The sequence below is a fragment of the Grampus griseus genome (assembly GCF_964374135.1).
Source record: "Grampus griseus genome assembly, chromosome: 1".
NCBI classification, from domain to species: domain Eukaryota; kingdom Metazoa; phylum Chordata; class Mammalia; order Artiodactyla; family Delphinidae; genus Grampus; species Grampus griseus.
Genome location: NC_139017.1, coordinates 178913565 through 178927802, shown reverse-complemented (window position 1 = coordinate 178927802; position 14238 = coordinate 178913565). Strand labels below are relative to the sequence as shown.

At 54.3% G+C, this 14238-nt stretch overlaps 1 protein-coding gene across 1 annotated transcript in view; it reads right to left on the bottom strand.

Annotated features, from left to right (window-relative positions):
* The window catches only part of ACOT7 (acyl-CoA thioesterase 7), a gene marked incomplete at its 5' end in the record, with an annotated part of 90835 nt that overhangs the window by 33636 nt on the left and 42961 nt on the right, over nucleotides 1-14238 (bottom strand). The window lies entirely within an intron of this gene.

Below are 14238 nucleotides of genomic sequence, written 5' to 3'. Positions count from 1 at the left end.
GGCTGCTGGGGATGGAAATGGTGCAGCCGCTTTGAAAACAGTTGGGAGGATCTTGAAAGGCTAAACACAGAGCTGCTGTGTGACTCAGCAACTCCACTCCTAGGTGTGCACCGGAGAGAAATATAAACAGGCGTTCACGCAAAGACTTATACACGAGTTTTCGATCCCATGAGAGCATTACTCATAATAGCCCCAGGATGGAAGCAACCCAAATGTGCACCAGCCAATAAATGCACAAGGAAAATGTGGCATAGCCACACAATGGAATATTATTTAGCAGTAAAAAGAAACAAAGCACTGATAGAGGCTGCAAAATGGATGAACCCTAACATTACGCTGAGTAAAAGAAGCCAGACACAGGGCTTCCCTGGTGGCGCAGTGGTTGAGTCCGCCTGCCGATGCGGGGGACACGGGTTCGTGCCCCGGTCCGGGAAGATCCCACACGCCGCGGAGCGGCTGGGCCCATGAGCCATGGCCGCTGAGCCTGCGCGTCCGGAGCCTGTGCTCCGCAACGGGAGAGGCCACAGCAGTGAGAGGCCCGCATACCGCAAACAAAACAAAAACAAAAGAAGCCAGACACAAAAGACCACATCTTGGAGGATTCCACTTATATGAAATCTCCAGAATAGGCAAGTCCATAGGTACAGAAAGTAGACGAGTGGCTGCCTAGGGACAGGGGATGTGGGAGAAGTAGGGAACGGCTGCCAGTGTGGTTATGAGGCTTCTCTTCGGGGTGATGAAAATGTTCTGAAATTGATTGTGGTGACGGTTGTGTAACTCTGAACAGACTAAAAATCAATGACTTGTAATGGGTGAGCTGTACGGCATGTGAATTACATCTCAATAAAGCTGTTATATAAGAAAACAAACAAAACTAGACAAGTGGGCTGACTGAAAGAGCGCTGTCGGGCCAAGGTGTCTAAAACCTCAGGCCGTAGACGTTTTCTTCTGCTTGCGCCCCCTTAATTGACGGGATCAGGACGGCATACCTGCTGCTAACCCCCCACCCCCCGTTCCTGCCCCACCAAGGGCAACACAATATTCTTCTTATCTTATATTTAAAACCTTAAACCATATCTTTTATTAGGTCAAACTACATGAAATGGCCAATATTCAAACGTTTTGACCTATAAAAGCAGCAAAATGATATTGATCTACCTGACAACTATCAGAAATCTTAAAATTTATGGGGACTTCCCTGGTGGCGCAGTGGTTAAGAGCCCACCTGCCAATACAGGGGACACGGGTTCGAGCCCTGTTCCGGGAAGATCCCACGTGCCGCGGAGCAACTAAGCTCGTGAGCCACAACTACTGAGCCTGCGCTCTAGAGCCCGTGAGCCACAACTATGGAAGCCAGCGCGCCTAGAGCCCGTGCTCCGCAACAAGAAAAGCCACCGCAATGAGAAGCCCGCGCACCGCAACGAAGAGTAGCCCCCACTCGCCACAACTAGAGAAAGCCTGCGCGCAGCAACGAAGACCCAACACAGCCAAAAACAAACAACAACAACAAAAAGTTATGTACATTCACCCAAGGATACAGAATGATTTCTAAAAATGCAGAGAGAGGCAGACTCATAAAACCCTGGCTCCCGGGGAGTCATGTTTCAGGTGGGGCTCGTGAACTTCAGTGCCTGCAGGGCCAGGCAGGTGACACCGGACAGCTGACGGCGAGGAGAGCTGGCGGGGACCCTTCTACAGGACAGCTGCTGCTCGGCCCCTCCTACTGTCCCTCAGCCCCAGGAACAAGGGCCCAGCACGACCAGACTAACGATATTTTAAGAGAAGCCTGGAACCTACAAGTTTATGAGGAATCTACCAATTTTTAAACATTGGTGATTAATTAAAACTCTCTTTATTGTGAAGGGGAAACAAAATACAATAAACTAAAAACAGGACAGAAGCCCCATATGTAATGGACCAGAGGCCTCGTACAGATACTACAGCAGAAGACACTAGTTATAAGGAACGTGGGAGACAGGGAGGGGCCCTCTGTCTGGGAGAGGCATACCTGGGGGGTTGGTATACTCTTCTCTCTACCTTTGTGTATATTTGAGCACGTCCATAATAAAAAAGTTTTTTAAAAAAAACATTAGGGTTGTTGATTTTAAAATTATGCTTCTATTACCACGACTTTTCTCCTGCAAGATCCTGATGATGACGATGAAGCATGGAGACAACGGGGCAGAGTTAGCGGGCACCTGCCGCTCTCAAAGCGTTTTCAAAGATACTGCGTCAGCGGAGGCTCAAAGTCACACAAGGTCCGATTCTAAAGAGAGTGCAAATGAGAGGCTGGGGAAAGGCTCTTCGGCAGAAAACAGAACCACCGGTGCCAGGTGTTAACCCTGGGCGGCTGGCAGGGCAGGGCGGCTCCGGGCTTCAAGCAGCTTGGCGCTCAAGGTCTGAGACGAGGGGTAACACCTGGCTTTGCGAGGAGCCTCTGGGGGGTTAAGTCATATTGGAAATGGACGCGGGAAGCCCTGCCTAAGCCCAGCACGAGTCCTTCCTGGCCTTTCTACCCACGGTGAGGGAGGGGCCTTGATGAAGGCGGGGCAAGTGCTGGCTTAGCAGCCAAGTCCCTCACCGGCCTGGGGCTCCAAAGAGGTGAAAACACAGGCCAGCATACAGGTCACCTGGCGGGCGAGGGCACTGTCCCTCTCGCATGGTGGTTCAGAGCTGGGAGGGCCTGGGCCTGAGCGCCCCCTGCCCCCGCCTGGCTGGGGACCCTGAGCGGGCAGATCATCATCCGAGCTTTGGGCTCTGCATCTGCAAATTAAAAGAGATGGCAGCAGGGACACGCAGGTGACCGTGCAGAGCGAACAGGAGCTGAGCGGCCGCAGCTCAGAGACTCAGGGGCTCGTGAGCGCCGCTGACCTCCACCCTGGCTTAATTCGGGGCTTTGGGTAGAGAGCTGTGGTCTAGAGGGTAAATGTCAACAGAAAGAGAAAGATGAGGGAAATGTCTCAGAACACCAGGAAACACGCTGGGCAAGGGCGACACACACCACCTGCGGATGAGGCCGTGGGTCAGTGTGCGTGTTTGCGCCTGCGTGTGTGTGTGCACGTGCGTGTGTTTGTTTCCTAGAGGGAGTGAGAGAGCCCAGACTGAGTGCTCCTAGGCTGACCTGCCTCATAAAATTCACGTCGTTAGAGCAGCTGGACAAGTGGTCCCACTCTCGAAAGGACTCGGTGTGAGCTGGAGGCTTGAATTCAGAAGGTGTTTCCCGTAGACTTACTCCAAGTGCGATAAGTGACCAGCAAAGCTCATTCGGGGTCTGGGGTCAGCTGCATTTGCCATGAAACACAGCTGCAAAGACGATAGTTTATGACGTTAAGCAAAGGCCGATCCAGAGTCTTGAAACAGTTGAATGCAAGAAGGATGAAGAGACAGAGGGGATTCTGGTAAAACTGTATGCGTGTGTCACGGGGGAGTGGGGTTTGCGGGCGTTTTAACCAGAGGATGTTAGAAATTTATGGAATGTGTACTACGTGCGGCTGTCCTGTTTTTCGATGGAGACACCAGCGAACTCAGCCACATCAGGGTCCTTCTGGGAACAGATGAGACAGAGATAGCCAGAGATTTTTTTCGAGAGAAAAACAAAGACAGGCGACACTGGAGTCTGGCGCAGGATGGTGGTGGGAGCAGAGAACTAGACGAAAAACAGCGGGCGTTTACGGAGGTCCAGGCGCAGGCAATGCTCCAGCACGTGGCTCAGAGCCCCTCGGGCTGGAAGGACACTGTCCTTGTTCACTGATGCCCCCTGGGGCCGGCCCCATGGTAGGCTCTTAGCACATACCGAGTGTAAGAACAAATGAATGAACGAACAAACGAATGAGTGCTGGCCCTCCCTGGACAGCAGCCTCGGAGGGGGAGGGGCCCTTATTGTCTTCACGCTGGCTCACGCCCTCGGGCAGAGGTGGGGACCAGCTCCTGACCACAGGGCACCAGAGGCCACGCCGACTCTCGACCCAGATCCCGAGGTACTGAGACTAAGACAGGACTGTGGAGAAGACAGCTCAAGTTCCTGCTGAGAGGTGGCGGTGGCAGCGACATCCGTGTGTGCAGGGTGGGGGTCCCGGATCCAGAGCTCCCAAGTCACCGGGTGGTGTTATCGGGGAGGGGTGGCTTGGAGTTTGGAAAGAAAGAATTTATATTGGGATTAATGTTTAGAACACAGAAGGTACCTACAATTAATCCCTTATTTGTAGGTCCTGAAAAGCAGAAGCTAAGAATGGAAGACTAAATGGAACAAGTAATAATCAGCTCCTTCAACCAGCATTTTGCCCCATTTATCCAAAATGCAGGGACTTCCCTGGTGGCGCAGTGGTTAAGAATCCGCCTGGCAACGCAGAGGACCCAGGTTCGATCGCTGGTCCAGGAAGATCCCACATGCCGTGGAGCAACTAAGCCCGTGTGCCACAACTACTGAGCCCACGCGCCACAACTGCTGAGCCTGTGCTCTAGAGCCCGCGCGCCTACAGCCTGTGCTCCGCAACAAGAGAAGCCACCGCGATGAGAAGCCCGCGCACCGCAACCAAGACCCAACGCAGCCAAAAATAAAAAATAAAAAACAATTTTAAAATGCAGGTAGAGGTTCCACGAGGGACTTCACTGTTACTAAATGTACTGCAGGATCCAAAGCATCCCTAGCCAGGATGGGCTCTGAGCCCAGGGCACACGGGGCGGGGCGGGGGAACGCTAGCAGCTGGCTGAGCTCCTGCTGCCTGCTGCCCCGTCACCCCGGTGTGGTGCCCCCAGACCATCACATCACGTGACACAGAAGCTGGGACACGCCTTACGGTCCCCGTGTCCTGACCAATTCAGAACCTGACACACAGCGCTCAGAAAGGGCTGCAAGTGAGTAAGTGAATCGGGGACCAAAGGAACGCTGAATCGACCCCAGGAAGCAGCTCCAATAGCGAGTCACAGGGCCCAAACTTGGGTAACAATCACAGTTAGTCCAGGTGAGGCCAGGAAAAGCCAGGTGAGCTGCTAGGGGACGTGTCTGATGACAAAATCACTATTCATCTCACACGTGAAGAGACAGCCCCCTGCCGACCCCAAGAGCCAGCAACAAATCTGAGCTGGGAGACCAGGGAGAGAACTGCGATTGGCTGAGACCCACAGGAAACAGGTGGTTACAGAGATGGCTCCTGGACTGAGGCCCTGGCCTCCCGGGGCCCGGGTCAGGAGGCAGACGTGACCCCACCACACGAGTCTACTATCAGATGATAGCCCAAATCGGGGCTGATCCCAGGTACTGGGACAGTGATATACGGGCAGCTGGTGACAAGGCTGAGGAGGAATCCCAGCACTGAGGGACAGGAAGTCTGCTCCACAAGGAGAGGAGCTCCAGACGGGTCCCACCTGGACCATCTGCGCCCACCTCCGTTATCTCTACCTCCCGGGGACCACGGTGGGGTCAGTGGGAAGTGACAGCAAGGTAGATTTTAGGGCTCACTACACAGAAAAACTTTCTGGGGGAAAAACAGACTTGTGCAGAACTCAAGTGTTTGGCCTTCTACAGGCGGGGCTCCCGGACCCCCGCTTTGTGTGCGGGTAGCACGGGGTCAGCGCTGGAAGCAGAAATCTGTGCCCGCGGCTCCCGGCGGCCCTGAGTCTGTTCTCACAAACGCGACGGAGAAGCGTGAAGCATAACCGGGCCCTCTGGGGTCCTGTGTGCAAAGTGGACTCTGGCGGCTACTTAGAGGGAAAGGAACTGATCTCTTAAAACCGAGATTACAGGCACCTCAGAGACAATGCGAGCTCGGTTCCAGACCCCTGCAATACAGGGAATTTAGAAATAGAGTTGGTCAAACGAATTTTTTGGTTTCCCAGTGCATATAAAAGTTATGTTTTGGGCTTCCCTGGTGGCGCAGTGGTTGGGAGTCCGCCTGCCGATGCAGGGAACGCGGGTTCGTGCCCCGGTCCGGGAGTATCCCGCGTGCCGCGGAGCGGCTGGGCCCGTGGGCCGTGGCCGCTGGGCCTGCACGTCCGGAGCCTGTGCTCCGCGACGGGAGAGGCCGCGGCGGTGCGAGGCCCGCGTACCGAAAAAAAAAAAAAGTTATGTTTCTACTACACTGTAGTCTATTAAGTGTGCAATAGCATTATGTCTAAAAAAGCAATGTACATATCTTAAATAAAAAAGAATTTATTGCTAAAAAATGCTCACCATCATCTGGGCTTTCAGTGAGTTGTAATCTTTTTGCAACAGCAACTGTTGCAACCAAAGTCACTGATCTTGGGTCACCATAACAAATACAAGAATAATGAAAAAATTTGAAATATTCCAAGAATTACCAAAATGTGACACGGAGACGTGAAGGGAGCAAATACTGTTGGAAAACGGGTGCTGGACAGAGTTGCTCAATGGAGAGTTGCCACAAGCCTTCAATTTGTTAAAAAAAAAATCTGTGAAGTGCAATGAAGTGAAGCTTTTTCAATAAAACAAGGTCTGCCTGTATGATGAAATGTTGATTGCGAGCCCTCTTCCCTCTTCCCGGTGAGGAACAACCCCGGACCCATCGCTGCATGGGTCTGGGCTGAGACATTCTTGTTCTCTGTTGCTAAGAGAAAATGGCCCTTGCAGAAAACACGATAAAATCCACATAATCTCATCCCGTTATGACATTTGTAAAGAAAGACTGTTATCACAAAATACCCTCATCTATGATGGTAGACACAAGACATTACAAGCAATGTGTCCACTGAGAAAAATAAATTTTGTTTAAAAACAGAAACAACCAGAAACCCAGCTGCCTGGTTTGTAACTGCCCTTCCTCTTACTTTGCCCAGCCGGGCCCTCTGTCCTGCCAGAGGGAGCCACCAGCCCTCTTTGACACTGGAAGTCACCTTCTCCCCTTCACTTTTTTACGCTTTAATTAAAAATATCAAGTATCCGAGTTTTCTCAAAAATGCCTCGGGCTTCTCTGGTGGCGCAGTGGTTGGGAGTCCGCCTGCCGATGCAGGGGACACGGGTTCGTGCCCCGGTCCGGGAAGATCCCACATGCCGCGGAGTGGCTGGGCCCATGAGCCATGGCCGCTGAGCCTGCGCGTCTGGAGCCTGTGCTCCGCAACGGGAGAGGCCACAACAGCGAGAGGCCCGCGTACCGCCAAAAAAAAAAAAAAAAAAAAAAAGCCTCTTTCCAGGTTCCCACTGAAAAACCTCATCAATTCATTCCTATTTAGATACAATAGGTGCCGCTGACGATGGGAAAAGAACTTTGGCAAATTAGTCTGTCGTGAGCTGCTCTTATTACCCGAGATTCGCCATTTAAAAGATGACAACAAAACTGTAGGATTTGTTGCCCTTGGATACTGCGTTCATTTCAGGAATTATGGGAAGGAAAAAAGTAAGACTTGCTTGGCCACTAACATACAGATAAACATCGGGTACCGGAGACATTTTGGAATCTAACGCTTAACTGCTTACAGGTTTGCTTTTGTTTTTGTTTTTAAAGTACCGACAACACGTTGACCGGCTTAAAAATAGAGGCTGAATTTTCTTTTCCCGGGCCTGCCTGGCTGACTGTAGCGCGCCTGCTGCAAACCCAAAGCAGCCGTTGGCAGCTCAGAGCCCCGCGCCACCGACTGCGCTGTGGGGGGCGATTCGTGATGCCCCCATTTCTATATTTAGTCCCAGCTGAAGGGGTGTGGGTGCCGGCCTCCTATATTAAGAAAACGATAGTAAGTTCATCTTATTTTAACTAGCCCACCGTTTGGAAATTACAGGGGGAGTTATCCTAAGAGCCGGTTGAGCGACAGCCTCCCGAGACTTGTCTGGCTTCTCCCCCTTCAGGTTCCAAATGTACTTGCAGGTCTCTGGGAACCGGGACCAAGGGCAGAGGAATATTAATTAAGGTAGCTAATAAAGGTTGTTTTTGGAAATTAATGCACAGTGAGTGAGGATGATTGGTTTCTAATGACAAATGTCAAAGGTGGGATCTGGCGGAGGCCTCAGGCACAGCTGGATGCAGCTCCCCCCTGGCCCCGGGGCAGCGCAGGCCCAGGGAGCCGGGGTGGGGTGGGGGTGGGGGCTGCCCGGCCACGAGGCCACGTCTTACTTCTGTATCAGGGAACTGCAGAAGGTCACAATTAAGTTTGCTTACTGCTGTTTGAGAATCAATGCCTTCCCTGTTTTGAACAGGCAACAGGGGAAGTAGGGCACACGTGTTCCTGCCCCAAATGCCATGGAGAGCAGGGAAAGGTGGCAGTGGTTACGCACGAGCCCCTCCCAGTGGGACGTGGTGGCCTCGCCGGAGTCCACACGAGGCAAGGTCACGCCTTTGACGGCCCACAACCACTCTGGAGGGCGTCAGTTTCCTCCCAGGAGTCCAGGCCGCAGGCAGGGGTGAGGCTAACACAGAAGAATTCACGCTCCTGACGCTGAGCAGGAAAGACACCGTTAGGGGACGTCTGCCGTGTGTGCCCCTAGTGATCGCAACCAAAGGGGAAGCAAAAGCTGACTAACGGGGCACCACAACCCCAAGCACCGGTCCGTTCGTAGGGAAGGACGTGCGCAGGCTGTAGAGCCGGCTGGGTTTCTCAGGTGAGATGCTTTGCAGCTCAGGAAGCAGAGGGGCCAGGAGCCTCACACGTCCCCAGCTGCTCAGGGGACCAGTGCGGGCAGGAGGAAACCAGTTCCGGGATGGGTGTCAGCAGGCCCTTTGGGCGGGGAGGCAGCAAGCAAGCTCACGGGCAGCTCATAGCGCCTGGGGCTTCAGGGCTGTAACCAGACCCCAGCTCCCGCCCTTCCATCCAGATGGACAGGAAGCTGCTCTCTGGAGCCTTCGCGGCAGAGAACAGTATTTTCAGAAACAAGGATTCTTGGAAAGTGAGAACTGGAAGGAACGGGGGCCATCGCCTAACACAACTCAGCCTCGCGATGAAGAAACGGGGGTCCACACTGGCCTTCACGCCCTCACCTCTTGACCCCATGAGACCAGAATCTCCTCGAAAGGAGGAAACACAGCTTCCGGGCCTCCTTGCTTCGTCCCTGGCCACAGGTTGGACACCCACTCTAGCACGCAGCAGGGGCTCCAACGAAATGAGGTCACAGAGCTGGAGAGGAGCATCTGTGCCTCCTTCTGCATTTTTCTGTGAAATCGGTTCCTCCTCCAGGTGCAGAGGACCGCTTTTTCATAACTGCCCCACGAAACCCGAGCAGACACGAGCGTCTGTGCAGGGGTCGCACGCCTCGCCTCGCCTCCCAGACCTCCTTCGCTTGGCGGGGGCTCCTCTCGGCCCGCGTGCCCCCTGCCACCCCGGGGCTGCCGTTTCTGCCTCCCCCTCTTCCTTCAGGTCCCGCGAGGTCCCCCGGCCTCGGGATCCTGGGGCAGCCGTGTGTGTCCCCTTGGCGGCTGGACGCTCGTGTGCAGGACGTGCTGCAGGAGCACTTCTGTCTCTGGACGTCTCAGGCGGCGCAGTGACTGCGTCCCCGAGCCCCCCACGGGGCTGGCACACGGGAGGGGCTGCCGGATGCTCACTGAGTCAGGGGCTGTCCTCACGTGTCCTCTGGGGGGCTGACCTGCTGTTGCCCCCGTCAGTTCTGGGGCCCCTCTGCTCACTCAGGGACCGTCTTCTCTCTCTCATCTTCACTCTCTTTGGTCCCTTAACTCAGCACGTGGCCCGTCTACACCGCAGGGAAGGGATCCGTCCAGGCCTGGGGAGCAAGCAGGCCGGGGTGGGGGCCGTTTTACAGGGGGTGGTCAGGAAAGCCCTCTCCTTTTCTCCAGAGACCAGAAGACAGAGAGAGGGATCTGCGCAGCTGTTTGGGGACCACAACCCCGGCAGAGGGACGAGCAGGCGGAGGGCCCGCAGGTGGAGGTGCCCTCCCGCCACCACATCCCAGGAACTCGAGGAGCAGAGCCCAGCAGCTGACATGGTGGGGCGGGAGGCGTGTGGCGAGACGGGTCCTGGAGGCCTTGGGAGCGGAGAAGCGGCACGAGCGGAAGGCTGGGCTTCTGCTTGGAGTCAGACGGGAGCCAGCGAGGGGGCCGAGCAGGCCCGGCTTGACCTGCCTTTGGCTCTGAGTGGACCAGGGAGGCTGCTGGGCTGCTCCTGGTCACGGAACTCGGACCAGGTGTGAGGTCATTTCCACGGTAAGGCGCATGTCCCGGAGGCGATGGTGGAGGTGGCGAGAACTCAGGTTCTGACGTTTTGAACGTAGAGCCCGAAGGACTGGCTGACAGATGAGGCAGAGCCTTGGAGTGAGACTGAGTCCCGGAGGACCGCAGGCATTCTGGCTCGACAAGCAGAAGGGTGGCCTGGCCGCCACCACAGGGGGAGCAGTGGAGCTCCGTGCCGGACATCAAGTCGGAGAGGCCCGTCCCGAAGAAGCAGCTAGAGTCAGGAGCCGCCGGCCTAGGCTGGTGTGAGACACAGGAGTCCCGGGGTGGGCGGGGGGGAGTGCAGGGGCGAGGATGGGGCCCCGGGTACCCGATGCCGGGCAGGACAGGAAGGAAGGCGGAACGGCACAGGGACTGAAGGGGTGGCAGCGGGCGGAGGAGAGCAGGGAAGGGCGATCCTGGGCCTTGGGAAGGAGGTGGCAGGGTGGAGGGGAGCCGGCTGAACTGTGAGGGCCAGACCCGCCCACCGGCTTTGGGTCAGAAATGACTTTGACAGGAGGCACGGGTTGCAGCAGGCTCCAGGGAGGACCCTGAGAGGGACTGGACTCGGGGGGCGGGAGGGATGGAGTGCAGACACCCCAGGGTGCCGCGCAGAAAGCGCGGTGCTGGGGGTGGGGAGAGTGGGTCAGGCAGACACGCGTCCCCTGCAGGAGCGTGGGCACCACAGGGCACCGTGAAGCACAGGGCAGAGCCTGTCCTATGAGTGGGCCCAACCCGGCAGCTCAGTCTGAGGACATGGGAGCCACATGCCCAGCTGGATTTACGGCCCGTGATTCTAACAGAGAAAAGCTGCCAATGGCTCAGGACATGGCCACCGGGCAGCGTCACCTCAAACCGTCTTTCCAAAAGATTTCTTTCATTCACTCAAGGCCGTTCACCGAGCTCCTTCTCTGCAGAGCACCACGGGAGACAGGCAAGGGACAGGGGGACGTCCAGGAGACGAGCGCCTGAGAAAACCACAACCAGCACGGGGGGCAGGACGAGAGAGGCCGTGGCGTGGAGCGGGGTGAAGGGCGTGCAGCTGCCTGGGAGGGAGGGGCTCAGGGGGCACCAGGAGGGCGTGGGATTTGGGATGGGCAGGCGGACGGCGCCAGGTGGGAAGAACAGGGTGAACAAAGACACCGAGACAGGAGAGCAAGAGGCGCGTTGAGGGGAAGAAAGGCACAGGCTGAGCGCAGGGAGCCATGAGCCACGAGGCAGCAGGGGCCCACGGCTAAGAGCCACGCACACCACGGGCAGAGCTGGGGCACCCCCATCACTGGGGTCTCCCCTCTGATCTGGCCCTCACGGCCAGATGGGTCTTGGCAAAGCACAGTGGTCCCGGGTTTGGGGAGCACGCTTCCTTTCACATCCGGCCAGTTGTGGCAGCAACACCCCCTCTCGGGCTGGGAAACCCACGCGGAAACAGCCGACAGAGGGCCGGGCGAGGAGAGTCCCCCAGGAAAGAAATCAGAGCAAAGGACATCTCAGGAACCAACGCGGGAGAAGGGAACGCCATCTTCAAGAAGATGAATCAAAGGCGCAGACACAAAACCAACGCCCCCTTTTCATCAAATTATGAAAAAGTCATGTTTCATGATCCGAGTTAAAATTCACTGACACAAAACACACCTTAGAAAACAAACAGACCTGCAAACAAAAACAATGAAAAGAAGTTTTTCTATTTCAGGCAAGCCTTTTTTATTATTATTCATTTTACATGCTGCTACCTTACTGAATTTTTAATTCTTTGAGTTACTTTTATCACTGAATCTATTGGGTTCGCCAGGTATGTTACTGCGTCATCTGCAAAGCCAGATAGCTTTACTTCTTTTCTGCCACTTCCTGTGCCTTTATTTTTTTCCTCCTGTTTCACTGCAGTGGCTAAAATCTCCAAAACAACGTTAACTAGGGTCCTTGCCTTACTCCTAACCTCAGGGGACGATCCTCTGGGCTCCCCTCTGAGTAAGATGCTCACTCTAGGGCTTTTATCATGTTCGGGAAGTAAAATCAATTCCTACTCCGAGTGTTTTTATCAAGGATGGGTGTCCGGGTGAGTGACTGTGGCAAGAACCTAAACAGCCCCGCAGATAGCTGCTGACCACGGGGGAGGGGAGAGCGGAGGGGAAACGGCCTTTTCTGGGCTGAGATCCCAGAACTACCAAGAGGAGAAAGAGGGGACGGCACATTGATTCATGCAGGACTCAGAAGGCAGAAGCCCAAAGCCCGGCCAGCGCTTCTGCACAGAGGCCCTGAAATTCAGAACCACGGAGAAGCAGCCAGCCCGCCTTCCCACACAGCAAAACGAGGGCCCTCTGCTCACTCCCTGCGTCTTTTCTATCCCCTCGATGAATTATCGGAGGCTCTGTCCCTGCAGCCAGGAAAGGAGGGAAGACCCAGCATCTGACAGGAGTCCTGGATTCCATCTGTGATTTCCAACCCTTCCTACTACATCTCTCACCAGTTCAGCGTTGCCAAGATCTGTGTTGTGTGTGTGTTTTTTAAGTCGCAGGGTAGGAGCCAGTCCTCAAGACGAAGACTATCCCATGTGTGAAAATCACAGAAAACAGGACAGGGAGGAGGTTTTCAAAGACCCATACGCAGTGCAGAATTACTGAATAAAAGCCAAATTAGCACCCATCTCAGTTCACCGTTTCCTCCTGCGATTGGCATCTACTGATTTACAGTTTACAGGAGACTTTCATTCAAATGACTTAGACACCATTCTTGCCGACAGTATTCTCTCTATAGGAAAATACAATAAAATCACAGGACTCAGTGTTTCCAGTCCGGTATTTATTTTGTTCCTTCACGCCTGGTGAGTTATGAGGCACTATAAGAAGTGATTAGGTTTGGTAAGATTATTAGGCATGGTTTTCAAATCATGAGCACAAAACCCCTACTAAAATAGGCACTAAACATTGTAAAGCCATTGTAGACGCTTCTTTAACACGCGTTAAAAAACGCGCTTGTTTTAAATGCAGCCGCACAGCCTCCGTAAATGAGCACGATGTGCTGTAGGTTTCTAGGGGATTCCAACAGTTCCCTCGCTTCCTGCATTTCACGGACGCCTCTCAGCATGTGAGGAAAGATCGGACTGAAGAGTATAAACTTTTTGCCAAGGAGACAGTGATGATGGAAATGCCACATTTAGTGAACTTCCAACATCTGGATGAAATAAGCAAAATTTCTAGCATAGAGTTTCACAAATTTCAGGTAGAGCGGAGCTCTATGAGGCTCAAAGACAGTTCTTAGCAGTTACAGAAGCCCGGCCTTTGGCTGACAAGGGCTGGCAAAGAACAAGAAGGCTGGTAAGGCCACGGCTGCTCTCAGAGAAGAAAGATACCCTGATTGTCACAACATTCACGGGGCTGGAAAGCACCCTTTGTTGTAAAGTAGAGCTTCCCTTAGGTAGGACTAAGTTAATCGTACCTAAGGGCGTCGCGGGCAGAGTTTAGTTGAGAGAGGAAAATGATCATGAAATTGAAAAAGAAATACACAGAAGAGGATTAGTTAAAAAAAGAAACAAACTTGAAAAATATATCTCAGGGGCTTCCCTGGTGGCGCAGTGGTTGAGAGTCCGCCTGCCGATGCAGGGGACGCGGGTTCGAGCCCCGGTCCGGGAGGATCCCACATGCCGCGGAGCGGCTGGGCACGTGAGCCACGGCCGCTGAGCCTGCGCGTCCGGAGCCTGTGCTCTGCAGCGGGAGAAGCCACAGCAGTGGGAGGCCCGCGTACGGCAAAGAAAAAAAAAATCTCAGATCAGGGCCCATTCTCTGATTCTGACAGGTCCAGGGCCCCTCATCCCAAGCTTTTCAACCCAAGCCTGACCGGTGCCTCTTGTTCACGGAAGAAGCTTCTGCAAAGCACCTCTCTGGCTCTGTGTGAAACCCTGGAGCCAACACAAAGAATAAGACTGAGCCCTGCTCCTGAGGCATCCCCTGGTAGAAGTATCAGTGTAATCCTGCACAGAGTGGTACCACTGGAACTGGGTTTTGAAGGATCAACAGGAATTTTCAAGAGTGGAGAAGCAAGGAGAACTTGGCATTCCAGCCACTGGAAATGAAGAGTGCAGACAAACGGCACGTGCGAGTCCCAGTCATGCCTGGGGGACGATGAATTGCTCGGTGCCCCC